Source organism: Silurus meridionalis, chromosome 23 (assembly GCF_014805685.1).
Source record: "Silurus meridionalis isolate SWU-2019-XX chromosome 23, ASM1480568v1, whole genome shotgun sequence".
Lineage (NCBI taxonomy): Eukaryota > Metazoa > Chordata > Actinopteri > Siluriformes > Siluridae > Silurus > Silurus meridionalis.
In genome coordinates this window covers 21309455-21331011 of record NC_060906.1, presented here as the reverse complement: position 1 = coordinate 21331011, position 21557 = coordinate 21309455, and the positions used below count along the sequence as shown (strand labels likewise).

General features: G+C 37.8%; 1 long non-coding RNA gene and 6 other non-coding genes across 7 annotated transcripts; 6 read left to right on the top strand and 1 right to left on the bottom strand.

Annotated features, from left to right (window-relative positions):
* Positions 1 to 10214: 10214 nt before the first annotated feature.
* Positions 10215 to 18144, bottom strand: LOC124377232. The gene is made up of 3 exons (XR_006924077.1): positions 18074 to 18144; positions 15650 to 15714; positions 10215 to 12033 (listed from the first exon to the last, which is right to left on the bottom strand). It is a non-coding gene; the product is annotated as an uncharacterized LOC124377232 (long non-coding RNA).
* On the top strand, positions 14776 to 14847 carry trnad-guc. Its single transcript has one exon. It is a non-coding gene; the product is annotated as a tRNA-Asp (tRNA).
* trnav-cac lies at positions 15277 to 15349 on the top strand. The gene has a single exon. It is a non-coding gene; the product is annotated as a tRNA-Val (tRNA).
* On the top strand, positions 15975 to 16046 carry trnad-guc. The gene has a single exon. It is a non-coding gene; the product is annotated as a tRNA-Asp (tRNA).
* Positions 17773 to 17844, top strand: trnad-guc. Its single transcript has one exon. It is a non-coding gene; the product is annotated as a tRNA-Asp (tRNA).
* Positions 18145 to 18590: 446 nt separating the features above from the next.
* trnad-guc lies at positions 18591 to 18662 on the top strand. Its single transcript has one exon. It is a non-coding gene; the product is annotated as a tRNA-Asp (tRNA).
* Positions 18663 to 19860: 1198 nt separating this feature from the next.
* On the top strand, positions 19861 to 19932 carry trnad-guc. The gene has a single exon. It is a non-coding gene; the product is annotated as a tRNA-Asp (tRNA).
* The last annotated feature ends 1625 nt before the right edge of the window (positions 19933 to 21557 follow it).

Genomic DNA, 21557 nt, shown 5'->3' with positions numbered 1-21557 from the left:
TTTAAGAACAGCCCAAAAGTGATTATATTATATATTTTGATTAGTTTTTTGTTGTTGTATTTTTTTAAGGAATATTTTAATCCTTAAGAAACAGACTCTCTTAATTTAATTAATTCGTTTTCTATTCATTTATTGCAGTACATGCATAATCATGTGTATCCGAACTCCATCGGTAGGCTTCATCGTGAGCTAATATAGCATTCAGAAACTATGATAAGACTTAGAAAAAATTTTAATTTTAGAAATAAATTCGAAAATATAGGCTGGTGCTTGTAATACTCAGAACCATGCAATACACAGTCACTGTTCATTCACACACTGATTGAATTATCGGGTTCAGTGAGAATCCATAGGCTGATCAATCACTGCTGCCACTGCATTTGAACTGTTAGTGAAGCTTTTTAAAAGTTTATTAAGACTGAAAAGAGGTACAAAAAGCTTGCATTCCTGAGGACTGAAGAGGAACTATTTTGCTTATCACTGACAAATAGGTGAATCCTATAAATTAGACAGCATTTGTAAATATAGATACTAACGATAATGCAATGGATTTACTGCAGGAAGAGCCAGGAACATGTAAATATTCAAACTACACTATATTTGTCACACACATTAATTATTTACAAATACATACAGATGTGTGACATTTTAAAGAAAAATCTGGTCACCACAGGCCTTCAGTGCACCTTGGCATTGTTTCTCAAAGTCATACATTTATGGCAATTGGCAGTGTCCTTATCCAGAGCAACTTATAATTATATATAAAACTAAGAGGGTTCTCTTAGGGCCCAGCAAGAGGTACTGGGAACACTGCACCAGTATTTTCCTCCATTATATAAGATATTTTATAATTGCTGTTTTGATGATGGCTACTGTAGAATCTCCCACTTGGGTTGCAAGCCACTTGGGTTGCAATCATCTTTTTTTATATCATTTTCAATCATATCAATGTATTCAATCAGGCTTTGAGTCATCTTGGAATTGACCATGGCCTGAAAGGTCAGAACTATTTCATTATGGGATAAAAGTGATCATTGCAGAGCTTCATAAATGCTGCTAATAAAGACAAAACCATGGCTCAGCACAAAAACCTGTCCTCCTCTGTCCACCATGATCATAAATAATCTACTGTAATGATCATTAAAGCGTCATCAGTCAGATAAATGCCTGCCATCGCCGTTCAGGACATTCAGTCAGGACAACTGGTAGATGAACAGACTTATGGTGAACTCTGTCAGCTTGTGTACTCTCCACAATTAAAGGATTAAGTGGAATCTTGAGTGTTATGGGATGAAGAAGACATAATCATGTCCATACACTTAAGGTCAAACAAGGCAAGAAGTCAATGAGGAAATCAAGTGCAAAGTCAGCATAGGTCGAGTAATTGATATTGACATGGCAGTTAGCATGCTGCTCATGCAGTCATTCTCAAACCACACTGTTTAAATAAACATGCAGGAGGTGTATTAACCTTTAGTGGCACGTCCTATGTACTGTATAGACATTTGACTTAAAATTATCGATTATGGAAAGAATAGTTTTAAAGGAACAAGGAAGACTAAAAACCTGCTAAATATATTTGATATCTTAAGTGTGCTTGTTTTATTGCATTACAGCCAAGCTGAGGTGTTTAATATCTTAGACACATACATATACACCTCATGACACTGATTTTAATGAAAATGTTAATAACATTTTTCAATTATCGTTTGTATTACTTACTTTATTCTACATTTTATGAACCTCTCATGCATAAATAGCAACATGAAGAAAACGTATCACACTGAAAAGCAAAAACTTTATTTTTACATTTATTTGGTTGCTTTAAAAAAAAAATTATTAAATGTACATTATATGGACAATGGTTTTTTAGATGGTTTGGACATATGCAGAAGAGGGACATGGGATATATTGGTAGGAGAATGCTGAGGATGAAGCTGCCAGGAAGGAGGACAAAAGGAAGGCCAAAGAGGAGGTTTATGGATGTGGTGAGGGAAGACATGCAAGAAGTTGGGTTGAAAGAGGCAGATGTAGAGGACAGGGGGGTATGGAGACGGATGATTCGCTGTGGCAACCCCTTATGAGAGAAGCCAAAAGAAGAAGAATAAGATATGGACAAAGGTTTGTGGACACCTGACTATATGATTTGTTTGTACTTTATGAAAATCCCCAGTCCCCATTTGCTACAATAATAACCTCCACTAATTTGGGAAGATGTTCTACTATATTTTGAAGTATGCTTGTAGAGATTTGTGCTCCCTCCAGCACAAGGGCATAAAGTCAGGTACTGATGCAGATGAGGTGTGGAGGCCTGGGTGGAGTAAAATTCCAAGTTCCAAATCATCCCAAAGGTGTTCAATAGGGTTGAGGTCAGAGTTCTATAGCAGGACACCCAAGATGAGATCTTCTACTCCAAACCATGCAAAGCATATCTTTGTGAAGCTGGTTTAGGGTACAGGGGCGTTGTCATGCTGGAACAGATTTGGGCCTCCTAGTTCATTTAAAGGTCAAATTAGATGCTACTGCATCCAAAGATGTCCTATACAATTTTGTGCCTCCAACTTTGTGGTAACAGTTTGGCAAAGAACCCACATGTGGCTGGAGAGGTCAGGCATCCCAATACTTGTCCATGTAGTATATAAAGTGAAAAAAATCTGTAAAATCAATTCTATAGTATTCATTTGTGTTCTAATTTATTAATTAATTGATCGTGTATTTAATAATTAGCCTCCAAAAAGCACCTCCTTGTAAAGATACAAAAGCAATTAGGTATGCATAAACACTATTAATTGCAAATAATTCCTTTCAGAACTATGGATTTTTGTCACTTTTCTGCACAGATGATTGCAAAATAGCATCACAAGCGTTATAACATTTTGTTTCGCATGTTTCAGAATCAATGAAGCACTCTTGAGAATTGGAGAAAAAGATCACAGTATTTGAAAGAGTTGCAATGCATTATTTATTCTTTTATTCTTTTCAATTCTGAGAGTCTGAGATGCCAGAGATGACTTTAATGTGAAACGCCATCTTTGCCGCAGGGAGACGGACTGATAAGATGGTTCGCATTTAAAAAATAGCAGACGAGTGCCGGGCTTCCCAAAAAGGCTATTTATTGACTATATAGGTCATTTACACCATGGCTTTGTGGAAACGAAGGCCACTGAAGGATGTACGGGTCATATTATTGAAATATTTCCTTTTTTTTTTTTTTTTTGCAGAAACACCAACAGAAGAAAGAAACAAAATGAAAGTGGTGAATAAAGGGAAAGCTATACAAATAAAAATGAATTGAATTATTTACAAATAATGTACATTAGATCAGCTACTAGACAAAATTAGAGCTGCAACTATATAATAAATACAGTTACTATAATTAATAAATAAATAAATCGTCTTCTTATTTCGGCTTCTCCCATTAGGGTTCGCCACATCGGATCATCCGTCTCCATACCCCCCTGTCCTCTACATCAGCGGTCCCCAAACTTTTGTGCGTCACGGACCGTTTTAATGTCAGACAATATTTTCACGGACCGGCCTTTAAGGTGTGGCAGATAAATACAACAAAATAAAATGATACGACTGGCATAAAAACTGGTATTTTCTAAATATAATAATAAACGTGAATCCACTGTGTTGTTTTTTGTTCATTTTGCTTGCTTGGGGGTTTCATTTTAGCGGTAATGTATTATGTGTTAGCGGCCGGAGCAGCCGCTTTAAGAAGGTAGAGGATGGAGGTAAGACATGTGACCGAGGCATCATGACATGCATCAAGAGTGAGTCATAGACAGATGTGGTGGAGAGAATCCGGTCATTTTCCAAAATAAAACACTGTTCAGAATCAGATCATAAATAAAACAATGTATGTAAACAATGTATGTAAAATAATGTAAGTAATGTATTCTTTCTGTGTGGCCCGGTACCAATTGACCTACGGACTGGTGCCGGTCCGCTGCCCGGGAGTTGGGGACCACTGCTCTACATCTGCATCTTTCAAACCAACTACCTGCATGTCTTCCATCACCACATCCATAAACCTCCTCCTTGGCCTTCCTCTTTTCCTCCTTCCTGGTGGCTCCATCCTCAGCATTCTCAAATATATATATATATATATAAAAATAAAATAATAAAATATTAAAATAAAATATTAAAATAATTTATATTAAACATTTGCCAAAATTAGGTATCAAAATAATGAAATAAATTATGATAAAATAAACAAATTAATAAAATTAATTAATTGATGTAATAAGATTCTCAAATATGTAAATAAACTAATAACAATAAAAATGTATAATACAATTATAGTTAAAATATTGAAATAATTACAAAGAATTATAAAAACATTTAAATAAAAATGCTTAGTAAAAAAAATTATAAAATGCAGTAAACAATTTCTATAATACAATTTCAAATAATTAAATCTAATAATGTGATTGGATAAAACTTAAACAACTGTTATATTTAAATATTGAAATAATTTAGCTAAATAATTATAAAATGTAACAATAAACTGAACCACTACCAAAGTTAAATATTGAAATAATTACTTATGTGAAAAATAATAGCCTGGGCATTGCACATTTGAACCAGACATTAATTAATTACTATTAATTTTTATTGATAATCTTTTTAAGGGAAAGTACTGTTTTACTGGTAGACTCAATACTCGATATTCCTAAATTTTCCTACTTCCGGTCAATCCAGAACTACTAGATCACTGTATATCTCTAGTTAATCAGCATGCATTAAAAGATCATTAAAAGCAGAACATTTTTAGAATCTCTTCAGGTTAAAGCTCTAACGCATGTCCTCTGAAGACACTGGATCCTGCCATATTATTTCAAACATCACAGGATGACTGAACACGCTTGGAGGACAGCCATAACTGAGTTTTTCCACATACATGAGCTCACAGATTGCTACAACTGGATGTGTGTCTTTTCTCAAATGGAGATGGTATAATGGCATCCTTCCCAATCAAAGAGAAGAGCCAACTATTCTACCTCAGACACCTAGCAACACATGGCTAAGGACAGGCTGTTTTACTGTAGCATCACTGGGGTGTGTATTTTATTTCAGAATATTGGATGATTTTATACCTACAAACCTATATACCTACATGGAAATAAATGGAAGGGAAAAAAAACAATAACTTTGATAAATTAGCATACAGCCATCCTCAATTAAATTCTTCTGATTAATAATGATCAGAGGTTTTAGTGGGATTTTCTTCACATCTTGGTTTCATCTGACTGCTCAGGCCAAGGTCTGCTTACAGTGAACATATAAAGCTTGCAATGGGATCTGACTTGTTGAAAGCTAACAATCATGAGAGAGATCAAAAGAATTTTCAGAACATTCAATGTACTATAAAACACCGTGAGGGCCATCATCATCATCGAATTAAGAAACTGGAGCACCACAGTGGCATCACTAGGAACAGAACTTCTCCAAAATGTTTTAAAAGCAGACAGAAGCCTACCAGGAAATCTGCCAAGAAACATTGTTAAAGTAGCTGCAGGAAAGTACTGATTACTCTCATATTCTTCGAGGCTATAGGGTAATGTGGCTAAAGTCATTTATGACAAAAAAAACACCCAAGCTTAAAAAAATTTAAACTAAGCAATGAGGCATAGATGTTACAATCTGTTGAGACCAATTTCAAAAAGTATAATAATTCGAGAGCTATTTTATACGTGGATTAAACTGTAAAATTTTTAATAGTCATTTGCTACTGTTCCTTGTCAGACTGTACAAACATGATCCCCATGTCACACTGTAGGATCTCAGTTACAACAACTTACAATAACTTCAGACTGTATGACAGTAAAAAACGGACGGATACGAAGTTTTACGCGGCCAATCCGGGATGTTTAAACCCGTGTTCTCTCGTGTAGCTAGCACAAAAACAATCTGTAGCATTCATTTTGTTCATGACATGCCTTGATAATAATAACAGAAAACAGTCATGGCTGGGCAAATGAGGACGTTATGGACTTATAATTACACAGAGCGAACTTTCGTTTTGACATTTTCCCTGAGGTGGTTTAAAATTGCCGGCCATCATCGGTCGACAGATGTTTTAAGAAAAGTAACACTGCAGAAAAGTGTTTAAAAACTTTTGACACTGCCAGAATTTCACTAAAGAAAAGAAATATCGCAATGCCCAAAACCGTCTGTCGGTGAACATGTCAAACCAGTGATCAAAGACTAAAGATTTTAGCATTGGATTATAGCAATCTTTTATGTTAGAGAAGTGAAGAGTGCAGGCAGGGTGGAGTGGGTGGAGAACATTAAAAGCAGAACATTTTAGAATCTCTTCAGGTTAAAGCTCTAACGCATGTCCTCTGAAGACACTGGATCCTGCCATATTATTTCAAACATCACAGGATGACTGAACACGCTTGGAGGACAGCCATAACTGAGTTTTTCCACATACATGAGCTCACAGATTGCTACAACTGGATGTGTGTCTTTTCTCAAATGGAGATGGTATAATGGCATCCTTCCCAATCAAAGAGAAGAGCCAACTATTCTACCTCAGACACCTAGCAACACATGGCTAAGGACAGGCTGTTTTACTGTAGCATCACTGGGGTGTGTATTTTATTTCAGAATATTGGATGATTTTATACCTACAAACCTATATACCTACATGGAAATAAATGGAAGGGAAAAAAAACAATAACTTTGATAAATTAGCATACAGCCATCCTCAATTAAATTCTTCTGATTAATAATGATCAGAGGTTTTAGTGGGATTTTCTTCACATCTTGGTTTCATCTGACTGCTCAGGCCAAGGTCTGCTTACAGTGAACATATAAAGCTTGCAATGGGATCTGACTTGTTGAAAGCTAACAATCATGAGAGAGATCAAAAGAATTTTCAGAACATTCAATGTACTATAAAACACCGTGAGGGCCATCATCATCATCGAATTAAGAAACTGGAGCACCACAGTGGCATCACTAGGAACAGAACTTCTCTCCAAAATGTTTTAAAAGCAGACAGAAGCCTACCAGGAAATCTGCCAAGAAACATTGTTAAAGTAGCTGCAGGAAAGTACTGATTACTCTCATATTCTTCGAGGCTATAGGGTAATGTGGCTAAAGTCATTTATGACAAAAAACACCCAAGCTTAATAAATTTAACCTGAGCAATGAGGCATAGATGTTACAATCTGTTGAGACCAATTTCAAAAAGTATAATAATTCGAGAGCTATTTTATACGTGGATTAAACTGTAAAATTTTTAATAGTCATTTGCTACTGTTCCTTGTCAGACTGTACAAACATGATCCCCATGTCACACTGTAGGATCTCAGTTACAACAACTTACAATAACTTCAGACTGTATGACAGTAAAACGGACGGATACGAAGTTTTACGCGGCCAATCCGGGATGTTTAAACCCGTGTTCTCTCGTGTAGCTAGCACAAAAACAATCTGTAGCATTCATTTTGTTCATGACATGCCTTGATAATAATAACAGAAAACAGTCATGGCTGGGCAAATGAGGACGTTATGGACTTATAATTACACAGAGCGAACTTTCGTTTTGACATTTTCCCTGAGGTGGTTTAAAATTGCCGGCCATCATCGGTCGACAGATGTTTTAAGAAAAGTAACACTGCAGAAAAGTGTTTAAAAACTTTTGACACTGCCAGAATTTCACTAAAGAAAAGAAATATCGCAATGCCCAAAACCGTCTGTCGGTGAACATGTCAAACCAGTGATCAAAGACTAAAGATTTTAGCATTGGATTATAGCAATCTTTTATGTTAGAGAAGTGAAGAGTGCAGGCAGGGTGGAGTGGGTGGAGAACAGTAAAAGCAGGAGTGATTTGTGATAGAAGAGTATCAGCGAGAGTGAAAGGGAAAGTTTATAGGACTGCGGTGAGACCTGCGATGTTGTACGGTTTAGAGACAGTGGCATTGAGTAAAAGACAGGAGACGGAGCTGAGATTATAGGAATGTTTTAGGATTTGTCTCAGAGGATAAAATTGTGCATCGCTTTAGATGCACAAAGAACACCATACCCACAATGAAGCATGGCGGTGGAAGCATCATACTTTGGGGCTGCTTTTTTTCAGTAAAAATTGTGAGGAAATCATGATTAGCATGTAGCAAGGTGTTTGCTAGTTAGCTATCTATAATTTTACCTTTAATAATAACAGTGACCACTAAGCTAATATTAGTGAGCATAGATTATAGATAGATACATTTTACATAATTGGGGCGAAGGTAAATGCAAGGGCCCACATTTAATAAAAAATAAAAAGAGACACGAGCACTAAATTGCGAGCGCAAAATGGGGTGTTAGGTGACACTTAAAGAGAAAAGTAGTAGCCTAGTGATGAAGATGTTGGCTGTCTGATCAGAAGATTGTGAGTTACAATCCCCCCACACTTTTATAGGAGGTGGTAACTTACCAAACAAGATGTTGGACTTCTGGAAGCTGGTGAGTTCACCACCAAACTGCCACTGCTGGACCCTTGACCAAGGCACTAAACCCGCAACTGGTCAGTTGTATAAATGAGATGATAAGTCACTGGAAAAGGGCGTCTTGTTGTAAAATGTTAATGTTTAAAAACAGGCGCAGATAGTCATGTGACAATGTGGTGAAATGCAGTGGCTGATTGGAAACGTAGTCCAGTGGCCTAATCCTGACAATGTCTCCTATCTTCAGACTTACCTTAAATGCATGGACTGTTCACGTAGACATTACCTTTGAGCAATGAAATCAAATTCTGTTTATCCACAGAAATAATCTGATTTAATTTTATCGGATTTTGTATAGTACTAAAGAACCAACTGCTTTAAAGTTTTAAATAGTGATCTTAATCTTTGCTTCTGCCAAATTCCTTAGTTATGACTTTACATGTAAGTTTGAGTCATTCAGTCTCTCCCACTGTGACTGAAGCTTTTTTTTTGCCGAGCCCTGTAAAATCCGAGTTGACTGGAAGATTAATGTCTCGCTTTGTCCTAATTTTTTTCAGCAAAGATCTCCTGTGTATTGTGTCAGTGTGAGAGTGACTCAGTGAGCAGGCTCTCTGTGTCTTGATGTCTACGTGATGCCACATCATGTTCGCTATTTTTCACTCAGACTGCTGTAAAAGACTCGAGGCAGCCGCGAGAGCCAACGTTTTAAGTGACAGCTTCTCATCCGCACTGAGTGTCAGGACAAGAGCCGGAATTCTTTCTTTACTTTTTTTACTTTAACCTAAAAGTGCTGACTTTAGTTTATATGTATTGGCAGATACTTCGGCTGGAATTTTCCTTTTGGCCTGTTGTTTGTGTTACTTCCATACTCAAGGAACCTGTTTGGGTTTCCATACCCATTTATAATAGAGCTTTCTGGGTAGTTGTTAAACTCTACATGCTCACAATATTCGAATACACAAGTTTATAATTAGTTATATAATGCAAAGTTATAATAACAGATATTGCACTGAGACATGAGATAAAAAATTCCCAAACAAAAGCTATAATTAAGGACTTCAAAAATAGGACCAGTGCAACATAAAAAATAAAAAAAAACCACTAGAGGAAATAAAGGAAAAAGAATCAATCATGACATTCACAGGATTCGGTAAACACACTTATCCAGAATGACTTACATTTATCTTATTTATACAACTTAATAGCTATGGGGTTAAGGGCCTTGTTTAGGGGCCCAGGAGTTTGATTTGAACTCATAACCTCCAGATCCAAAACCCAATGCCTTAAACATTAAGCTACCACCCACGTTGGTGTTTTAATGAGTTAAAAGTCATGTGGCGTTATTATAACCATTATTTTCCAGAAGTTATTGTGTTAATTTAATGACAATTTTGAACTTAAAAAAAGCAGAAGAAAGAAACCAAATGATCAAAGTGACACACGATCCGCTCACACCCAGTTTTTCTCATTCGACATTAAAACTTCTCATTTTCTTTTTTGTGTTTCCTTGTTGTTTGAGGGGACTTTCCTTTTTACACTGGGATTAGTTACCCCAGGAAAACCTGACCACATTATTTTGTTTTTATTCATTTTTTTTTTAATCTTTGCTATTTCAATGCAAATGAAGCAGCGCACTGTTATTTGTTCAAGTAAACTAGATGTCCGCAGAAGCTGCCCAATTAGGCTGTATTTAATATATCGCGATCACTCGCAAGTTATATTTGTGCTACTGATTGGACAGCGGTATCTGCCACGGTTGATTTTTACTCACAATTTGGCAAGTTGACAGGTGGCATGGGTTCAGATTTAAGAATGGGACACACCTATCTATGTACATTTACATTTATGGAATATGGCAGATGCCCTTATCCAGACTGACTGAACAATTTTCTCATTTTATATGAGGGCCCAACAGTGGCAGCTTGGTAATGATGGGATTTGAACTAATAACCTTTCAATCTAATAATAAAGTAAACTAATAAAGTCCAACATCTCATCCACTAAGCTCCAACTTCACCTAATAATGTTATATTTAATGCTGAAGAAAATTCACAAAAATACATACTAACTCTTGAAGTTAATCAAACAAACAAAAAAATAGCCAACCCCAAAAAGTTACTAACAAACTTCAAATCAATCATTTTTTTTCTGTTTCAGAAAACATAAGTTACAGTTTTACCTCTGACATTTGAAACTCTAAATTCTAAATCGATGTCTTAAATTTTTTTTGTTTTCATCATAAAAATACTGATAAAAAATAGAAATATTTACAGCAGCCACTGCTTTAGCTTTAGCTTCTGACCAATCAATTAGATTTGAGGGTTCACACTAACAACACTCTTGTTTGTTACATGTTCCTGAACGTTGCGTGGTCTTCATTTCCCAAACCACAACCAGGCCCGAGCAACTACGCAACTCATATCAATATAAATTCTTTTCAATGATTAAATAATATAAATTTAAAATACAGACTCATATAGAAGACTTAAAATGGAAAAAAACTTTCATATAAAATAAATAAATAAATAACCTCTGGACTATGTGAGCTTGGAGTGCTTGTTTTCTTTATGCAGATAAGTTGAAAAAGTTTCTGCATAAATTGAATTCTTTTTGGAGACAATTAATAGAAATTAAAATACAAACTTGACTGGAAACACAATGTTCCTATGCTCTGAATTTTGATGGTATGAGATACCAAATGTGGCACATAAAACAGTCGATCTATTTCATACTTTTACTGAGTATTAAAGATATAAGCAATGTTTACTCTCTAATCAACTACATGTACGAGTCAAAATTTGGCATGTTTACTCCACTATATTTTAATTGACAATGACCGTTACCAATTACAATTAATTTAATTTATTCTGCAGAAGAGCAGATTTTGGTAAAGTGGTTGTTATGTTGATTTTGGTAAATGCAGTGTTGAGGTGTGCAATTTAATTTGTATTTTCGGAAATAAAACCTTACAAATTAACAGCTTTTAGCTTTTCACTAACATGTGTCTTGGTGATAAGGACTAGTGCACTTTTGAGCCTACGTTCAAAATGAGTCAAATACTCAAGTACTGTTCAAATCAGTTACTCTAACACTTGTACTCAAGTCACATTGGTGACTTTTAACTTATAATGGAGTAAGTTTTGCAGTAAGGAATTTATACATTTACTCAGTATGATTTTTTGTACTCTTTATTCCTCTCTTGACTTATTTCTAGCTAAGAAAAACAAATTCTTGTCACCATTCAGTAAATTTAGTCATTGAATTTGGCACTTGAATTGTAATGCTTTGCCATATTTTCCTCCTGTCTTGCACTAAATTGACATTTTTGGTGCAATTACTGATCGGTGGTTGCTGCCAAACCATTAATGGATAGGGTCACATCATAATCCTGCAGCAGCAAAATAAATGAACCAGCATTACCAGCCATTGATGTGCACAATATCAACTTCTATTTTGTGTTTCTCAGCTGGAAGCATGGATGTGCTGTGTTTCCCTGCACTTACCAAGGCTCGTTATGTTCAGCACACCTGCTGGGAATAAGCTGGGATTTAAAGGCCCGCTATACACACCTGCTGCTCCTGATGGACTCCTGATGGAAAAAACACAAGCCCCCATATTTAATGTGCATGTTAATGGAAGGAAATGAACAACTGAGAAAAATATTTACATTTTGCACAGGAATGAAAGTGAAGAAAGTCAGGTGGGCGCATGTTCCGCTGCTATCCTGTTAGTAAATGCTGCTATATTTGTACGTAAACAGTCCCTAAATTTCCAAACATCTCCAGGTTATAAATAATTAATGTGGATGATGTGGTGTTCAGGTTTGCGATTGTGAACCAAACCATTGAAATGTTCTGTTGAGTCACTGTGCAATTTGCACTCTAATAATTAAACCATTATCCTGCAATAAAATGATGCTTTGTTGAGTCCTGGTTTAAGGTTGGAACGTAATGGAATGATTAAATGAAAATATAAAACACAAATAAATGGGATCCTATAAGAAGAAACGGTGTGCACATGGTGAAAAAAAAACAAGAATAGATTCGATTGTACAACAGGGTACTGGATAACAAACAAAACCCTGTTTTAATCTCTTCAGGTGGGACTGAGCCAAAACCATAATCATGAAGGAGACATTTCTACCAAATACTCAGAAACTCACCCCCAAACAAAATGGCAGTCAAAACAAACATGCAGTGGAAATAAAAAACCCTTTCCCTTGTTACAGAGTATCTACACAATTAATAATGATACGCAAAAGTATTGGGACACCTGAATTTTCCAGCCATACAGTATGTGGTTCTTTCCCAAACTGTTACCACAAAGTTGGAGGCACACAATTGTATATGATACCTCTGGATGTGCATGCATTTTTTCTTTTAAACTAGGATACCCAAGCTGGTTCCAGCATGACAATGCCCCTGTGCACAAAGTGAGCTCTATAAAGATATAGTTAACATGAGCTGGAGTGGAAGATCTCCTGCTCTAGAGCTCTGACTTCAACACTATTGAACACCTTTAAGATTCATTGGAACGGCAGCCCAGGCCTACTTACTTCACCTCCATCAGTACCTGACTTCAACACCCATTGGCTGAATAAGCACAAATCTTCACAGAAATCTAGTAAAACATCTCCCCAGAAAAGGTTATTATAACATTCCACTAAATGTGGAATGGGATGTTCAGAAAACACATACCCATCCTATGCTAAGGTGCTAATAAACTTTAGTCCATATAGTGTATGTATACTTTTAGCTAATAAAATGGTTAAGCTAATGTTGGAATGAACTTTTTCCAGCCTGACATGATATCATAGCTACTACAGCTACACTGTGGGACGAATAAAGGTATATCTTAATCATATTGTAGTAGTGTGTTCACCCTATCATTAGGGGTTTCAAACCTGCATTTTTGTTTTTCTTTGCATAACGTTTCCGCTGTGCCACAGAGGACGGTAATGCTATTCTGCCTCTCCAGGTGAGCTCATCGCACAGGAATAGATTGTCATTGCCTGTCTTTCTGACACTTCTAGAAATACCGAGCCCCTTCTCACAGCTATGACCCAGAACGCTGCGATAATCATCTTTACCCCAGGCTGTGTCCCGTTCATGTTACACCAGATCACAAAAACTGGCCTGGATTCATGAGTATAAACTCAATAGAAAAACCATTCAGCTTTAGGCTTTTAGTCATAAGAGGGAAATTGGTATTATTCGTACAAAGCTGGCCTATTTTATCGTTATTTGAAACCGTCTGAAGCAACGAGTGTAATTTCATTTGGTAATTTCATGCATTAGGGGCTCTCCTAATCTTCTAGCCTAGCGTGACTGATGGCTAGGTCGTGAGGATTTGGTAAACGCTCTCTTCGGGCGAGTGTAAAAGCAGCGAGAACGGGGAGATCAATAGCTGGTAGTGCTATGGGTCTGTGTGTGTGTGTGTGTGTGTGTGTGTGTGTGTGTGTGTGTGTTACAGCGAGACTGCCTTCTCTCAGAGTTACACACTGTTACAGTGAGCAGCTGTGTCAAGTTAAGATCACCACCTCATCAGCCGCCCAACCTCGCTTGGCTGAGTTTTTCTTTTCCTACTCTCCGGCACTTGTCTTGAATCCTGATAGCGCATGACACCATTATAGAGTTATCAAAGTGTACCAACTAATGTGCCATGACAGAATGAAAGGCCTTATGATTGTCATTCAGCACGCGTCGTCGCTATCAGATGGTGTAGCGGCGACTCGCCGTGTCGGCCTTTTCTTAGCAGAGATCCGAATCCCTGAGGCTGAATAATTAGAAAGTAATGACATCAGGCTGCATCCGACAGGCTTTGTGCTGGATGAGCAGGATTTCGAAATTTTGTATTCTCCACGCATCTACTTCATCGAGGATGAGACTTGGAAATATGCTTGCTCAACAGTAGACTCATGCATGCATTTCGGTTTCATTTAAATCCCTTTTTCCATATAGCCTTTTCTCTGTTCTGTGTGTATTTTCGCAAACACTCAAACAATCGTGCATGGCCTATATGAGGAGGTTCTTCCATTTGATTTATACCACAGCATATTTGAGCGATCAGTGGGCTGGAGGGTAAAGAGTGTGTGTGCCTTGCAAATTTACACTGTCCAATGTGGATGGCCTTGATGGAGGAAAGAAAGACTGCAATGATCTTCTCAGCCCTCTTCACTGTCTCACTGGTGCAATTCCCAAAGCAGGCAGTGATGCAGCAAAATTATATTACATACATTTGTATTTTCATATTATACAAACTGTGAAAATTTTACATGCGCATAATAATCAATTCATCTTTAAGTACATACAATAACAACAACTCGTCGTCCTCCTCGTTAGTATAGTGGACAGTATCTCCGCCTGTCACGCGGAAGACCGGGGTTCGATTCCCCGACGGGGAGTCTCTTTTTATTTTATTTTTTAATGTATTTTTTACATTTCTGGATTAACAGTCAAATCAAATTGACCAAACAACTCGTCAAGTGTGTGTGTGTGTGTGTGTGTGTGTGTGTGTGGTTTTTTGAGTTGCTCAGTATCTCCTAGTTTTATAGCCACAAATTAGTGTATAAGACTGTAGAAAGAACAATACTCAATTACATTCCAGTTCTCATGTTAGTTCTCACTCTCCAGTGTTCTGTATTGTTAAAGACTATAATTACACTCTTGATATGACCTAAATGAGGGTATGGTTCCTCTCATGGTTTCTTCCTCATAACATCTAAGGGAGTTTTTCCTTTCCACAGTCGTCATGGCTGCTCATCAGGGATAAACAAACATCGTTCACCTTAACTGTTAAATAGTATGAAACCTGGTGGAGGGGTCCGCATGTGGTTTCTGTAGTGTAGTGGTTATCACGTTCGCCTCACACGCGAAAGGTCCCCGGTTCGAAACCGGGCAGAAACAAATTCAAATAGGTTTTTTTCATATGGAACAGAATAACACTCACACCTTTATCCACAGTAAGATAACACACTTTCGGTTATAGGTGAATTGTGGTTCATCTTACACGTTTTAGCTTTTAATTACAAGTAATAAGAGTCAGGTGGTGTCTGATGAAGCATTTGTGGCCATTCGTCGTGGTGTCTCAAGACCATAGTGACAGCAATAAACATTTTCCCAAAGTAGCGTTACAGAAATACATAGACTGCAAACACAGTACAGTCATTAAATGTATAAACCACACCAAATTATATTATTACTTACACGTTTTATGCAAACCAGTGATGACAGTCTCAATGTATGACGGAGAAACCTTGATAGAAGCCCATCTTCATCAAGACACAAAATATCTATTCATTATATCATAGAGACTTGAATGCAGTGATTGTGTCAGACAGTTTATATCAATTACAGTCCAACTCTAGATCAGGATTACCGGTTCATCTGTGAAATATATTTTTTTATCAAACAAAACAACCCCAAACATATAATGTTATTTAGATGTTATTTAGAAAAAGCCTTAACTGGTAGCTGTAGAGTGACTAGTCTAGACAGTTGCACTACTAGACTACTCTCACACTGACTGTCCTCCTCGTTAGTATAGTGGACAGTATCTCCGCCTGTCACGCGGAAGACCGGGGTTCGATTCCCCGACGGGGAGACTCTTTTTTTTTTTTAAATATGCACTTTACTCTATAGGTACCCACATTATTGATTCTCAAGGCTTCAGGCAGATTTGACCCTGCTTTTAGTATTTATTAACATTTTTTAATTTCTTTATTAACAGAAATGAAATTGTCCAAACAACTCGTCAAGTGTGTGTGTGTGTGTGTGTGTGTGTGTGTGGCTATGCTCACCTGCAGTATATTTAGACTGTCCTGCCAGGCTCCAATTAAGCAGGCCTTCTTTTTTTAACTGACATTCTTATTAGCCAATCAGATGCGAATTTCCAATCTAGCCACTAACGATACGCCTTTGCTTAAAGCATCGACATTCTGCACCTGCATAATGATGCAAGTGATGCAGTGATTTTTGATAATTAAATGTGCCTTTTGCAAGGCTAGATAGGGTTGCACAATCCAGTGCACTCCTAGTGACAGTCCCAAGCCCGGATAAATGGGGAGGGTTGCCAAATCAAATATGTGGATCACGAACCAGAATTTCCAACGACCGCCACACGTATTGTTAGCCAACAGGGTAGCGGTGGAAATTGGGCAACTGTTGGCCGAAGGCGGAAAAGGAGAGGAGAGTCTACAAATATCTACACACGTCAGAGTCTAGAAGACATCTCCGGAGACAGCAGGGTAAGGTGAAGTGGAGGAGGTTAGAGTGGGCACTTAAAATGTTGGTACTAGGACTGGTAAAGGGAGAGAGGTAGCTGAAATGATGAAGAGGAGAAAGGTAGATATGTTGTGTGTTCAGGAGAACAAGTGGAAAGAGAGTAAGGCCAGGAACATTAAAGGGGGTTTAAACTGTTCTACCATGGTGTGAAAAGAGAAATGGTGTAGGGTTTGATGAAGTGGTGGAGAGTGTACCTAGGAAAGAAAGAATAGTGATTAGGGCAGACTTTAATGGGCATGTAGGTGAAAGGAACATATGCATTATTTGCATTGAGGATGTTGATGGTTAGTTTAGAGAAGGTCAGAAGGATTTGCATTGTCTTTTTGTGGATTTAGAGAAAGTGTCTGAAAGGGTGGATAGGGAGGAGTTGTGGTATTGTATAAGGAAGTCTGGTGTGGCAGAGAAGTATGTGAGGGTGGTGCAGGACATGTAAGAGGACAGTGTGACAGCAGTGAAGTGTGCAGTAGGAACGACAGACTGGTTCAAGGTGGAGGTTGGACTGCATCAAGGATCGGCTCTGAGTCCTTTCCTGTTTGCAGTGGTGATAGATGCGCGGGAGAGAAGGGGAATGAAAGTCAGTAGGGGTAAGACAGTACATGTTTGTGAATGAGAGAGAAAGAGGGAGGGCAGTTTCAGGGAGAAGAGGTGGAGAAGGTGGAGGAGTTTAAGTAATTGGGGTCAACAGTGTAAAGTAATGGAGAGTCTGTTAGAGAATTGAAGCAAAGAGTGCAGGCGAAAGGTCCCCGGTTCGAAACCGGGCAGAAACAAAGCCAAATATATATTTTAATGATAGTCTCAATGTATGACGGAGAAACCTTGAGAGAAGCCCATCTTCATCAAGACACAAAATATCTATTCATTATATCATAGAGACTTGAATGCAGTGATTGTGTCAGACAGTTTATATCAATTACAGTCCAAATCTTGATCAGGATTATTAGTTCATCTGTGAAATATATTTTTAATCAAACAAAACAACCCCGAACATATATAATGTGACTAGTCTAGACAGTTGCACTACTAGACTACTCTCACAATCACTGTCCTCCTCGTTAGTATAGTGGACAGTATCTCCGCCTGTCACGCGGAAGACCGGGGTTCGATTCCCCGACGGGGAGACTCTTTTTATTTATTTATTTTTTTTTAATTTTATTTTATTTATATATAATATGCACTTTACTCTATAGGTACCCACATTATTGATTCTCAAGGCTTCAGGCAGATTTGACCCTGCTTTTAGCATTTATTAACATTTTTTAATTTCTTTATTAACAGAAATGAAATTGTCCAAACAACTCGTCAAGTGTGTGTGTGTGTGTGTGTGTGTGTGTGTGTGGCTATGCTCACCTGCGGTATATTTAGACTGTCCTGCCAGGCTCCAATTAAGCAGGCCTTCTTAAAAGTAATGTAAATCCGAGCATGCGCACTCCGTCTGTAGAGGACGTTTTTCAAAAGGCAGGAAAGTTTTCCAGTGATGGTGCCAAGGCAAAAGGCATAACACAAAAAATTATGGAATTCATTGCCTTAGATCAGTGGTCGATCCCGACAATAATAATTATTATAATATAATATTATTTATTACACGGCTCTTCTTAATGCTGTAGATTCGAACGTTTCATTTACTTGAATGGGCTTCCAAACGTTCAGCGGTCAATTATTTTCGTTTAACATTAACGTTGCTAATAATAATTGACCGCTGTCTGTCTGTCAATACTATGAATGGTAACAAATTTCATTAAATTTCTGGATGAACATCAAGGACAGAGAGTTGAGTTGTGGTATTGTATGAGGAAGTCTGTTGTGGCAGAGAAGTATGTGAGGGTAGTGCACTAATACAGTACTATTATCCTCACAATTCGTGTCCTCCTCGTTAGTATAGTGGACAGTATCTCCGCCTGTCACGCGGAAGACCGGGGTTCGATTCCCCGACGGGGAGATTATAATTTTTTTTTTTTTTACTTTCTTACGTTTGTATGTTTTTTCCCCATAATTATATTAGCCATAATATTAATATCTGCCTAACATTGTACTGATTCCCCTCTGTGATCTGGCAAAGCATGGATTCCAGGAGATCTTGTAATGTCTTCCACCAAGCCATCATCGGGAGACTCTGTAAATCCTGTAGGTTTTAGAGCTGCTGACATAAAATTGATCAAAATTATAAACGAGAAATCGACAGTTCTTAAAAGCCAAATCAATTTCCTGTCTGTGCTCTTGAGTAACGAGGCACCTGGAGTTGCCAAAGCTTGGCATGGTTGGTATGACTTCCACAGAAAAAAAAGTAAAGGCTCAAGAACAGCTTCTGGCTAGATCACTCGATAAGATTTAATTATCACTCTCCACAGTGTGTGTGTGTGTGTGTGTGTGTGTGTGTGTGTGTGTGTGTTCCTGCTAAAATACATGCATGCATTTTCCTTTTCATAGCCAGCACTGGTCATTTATTTTTAGCAGACTTTATGTCCTGCTGTCCCACAAAGAAGCTCCTGGTGTAATTCAGCTCCTGTCTGAGTGTGATAAACTCGATTTCCACGAACACACACGTCCATGACTTCTACTGCTCACTGGGCTTTCTGTCTGATGGCCCTCAGGGAGTGTGTGTACTCAGACTAATAGAGCTGGACCAGAGGATGGGCTCTGCCATGTAAATAGCTTTAATTACTCCTCAGATCTAAATAAAACAGTTGAAATCTTTAAAAATAGGAAAAAACAGCATTTCAATTACATGTTATTAATGGAAATGTTTGTTTTGATTATGTAGAGTGCCAAATATATTAGCTTTAATGTTTCGGAAAACCGGGCCAAGTAATTGGATATCTGAGTTTGAAGGAAAATGAGAAACCGAGACACGCTTTCGTAATTAAGGGCAAAGATTTAGTGCCAGAAATCCATTGTAATCAACTTTAACAGCTTTTTACACTGGATCACTCAATGAAGAACTCATCGTATGCAATTTGCAAACAAGCCCACTGAAGAAAAACAGGATTTAGACTGACTGTAGCCCTTTTTCTGTTTTGTTTGTATTTTCATTTGTGGCCATTCGACGTGGTGTCTCAATACCATAGTGACAGCAGTAAACATGTTCATATTAGATATTACAATATTTATATCCCTAAAAATATACTCCGTTATCGTCCTCCTCGTTAGTATAGTGGACAGTATCTCCGCCTGTCACGCGGAAGACCGGGGTTCGATTCCCCGACGGGGAGACTCTTTTATTTAAAAAAAAAAAAAAAATATATTATTACACCGACACAGTCATAAAATGAAAACATCAACTATTATTGTGTTTAAAAAAACATTCAGAGAAACTGCTTTCCTACAGAATTTCCTATGACTGACACCTGAGACTCCTTCATGAAACGCTGATAAAATACAGTGGAACCCGGTTATGTCGATGTCCTAGGGAGTCGCCAAAAAGCATCGAGGTAACCGATGATCGAGATAAACGAAAATTAAAATGGCGGCAGTATATTAACGTGCTTGAAATTTCTTTATGTACATGATGTGCGTTAATAAATGAGAATGTGCATGCACGTGTTTTTGGAGGGTTTTTTACACAACAGCGTTGCTGCGATTTGTTTGATGAAGGCATGCTATAAAAATGTACATACGTTTGTTAACAACAAAAGGCATAAGTGCACCTACTAACAGCAGAGATTTACCAGTATACAATACAAACCACCGTCCATTCTCCATACAAACCTTTATTATATTCTCCAACATTATAAACACACAGATCGCTCAAAAAAAAAAAAACAGCGGCTGCACACTGCCGTCTCACATTTAGTCCACATGTGGAAAATAAAGAAAAATAAACAGTAACTAAGTTTCTGAAAACTAATGACCATCAGGCTGAAGTAATCCGCACAAACACACAAAGCAAAGTGTCCGAAAAAACTTATGTCCGCGATGCCGAGGGAAAGAGAGAGAGAGAGAGCCGTGCTCCTTACCCTGCCCTACCCCACCGCTCGGTAAGGAGTTGAAGCCGGGAGCGCCGCGCTCCCGTTCATCGCATAACATTTAACAAAAAAAATGCATATGTGCACTTACTAACAGCGGAGATTCACCAGTATACAATACAAACACCTGTAGTATCTGTAAGGTTTGATTTTTCCGCCACTTTCACGAGTTCTTCTGCGGCTGCACAGCGCCGATCGACATAACTGACGTTAAAATTTCTAATTTTCCCCCCTTGTGCTCGAGATATCAGGGTTCGGCGACATAAAAAAAGTCGACATAACCGATAAAAAATGCGTAGAAAAAGCGAGAATTTGGCGGTTCCACTTCAAAAACGTCGACTTAATAGGGTTGTCGAGATAACCGAGGGCGAGATAACCGGGTTCCACTGTATATATATACTTTCTTGCATGGCGTACGCTCCACAATATATAATATGATAATTTTCTTTATAAGGCAAATCATTCAGAAAATTATTATTTACATAAATGCATAATAAAAGAGGCTTAAAATATCAGTTCTGACCTTAAGGCTATGTAAAAAAAAAAAAATAATAATAATAATAAAACTATCACTTGTGACACTTTTCCAGTTAGTTCAGAGATCCTTTTCGAACTTTCTTCACTTTAACTAATATTGGAGTATTTTGTTTACATAGTGTAAGATCACCCGTATGGTCACATAGACAACTGACATGCAAGTCTGTGGCGATGCTGCGACAAATCGCTCGTTGTGTTTTGTGTGGCACACATGCTTCAAGAGCGGCAAAACATCGCTAGAGGACGACGAGAGCTCGATAAGCGTAACCCCCGAAAATGTCGAAACCATTCAGCAACTCGTGCATGATGATCGTCGGAGAACAGTCCACGCAATC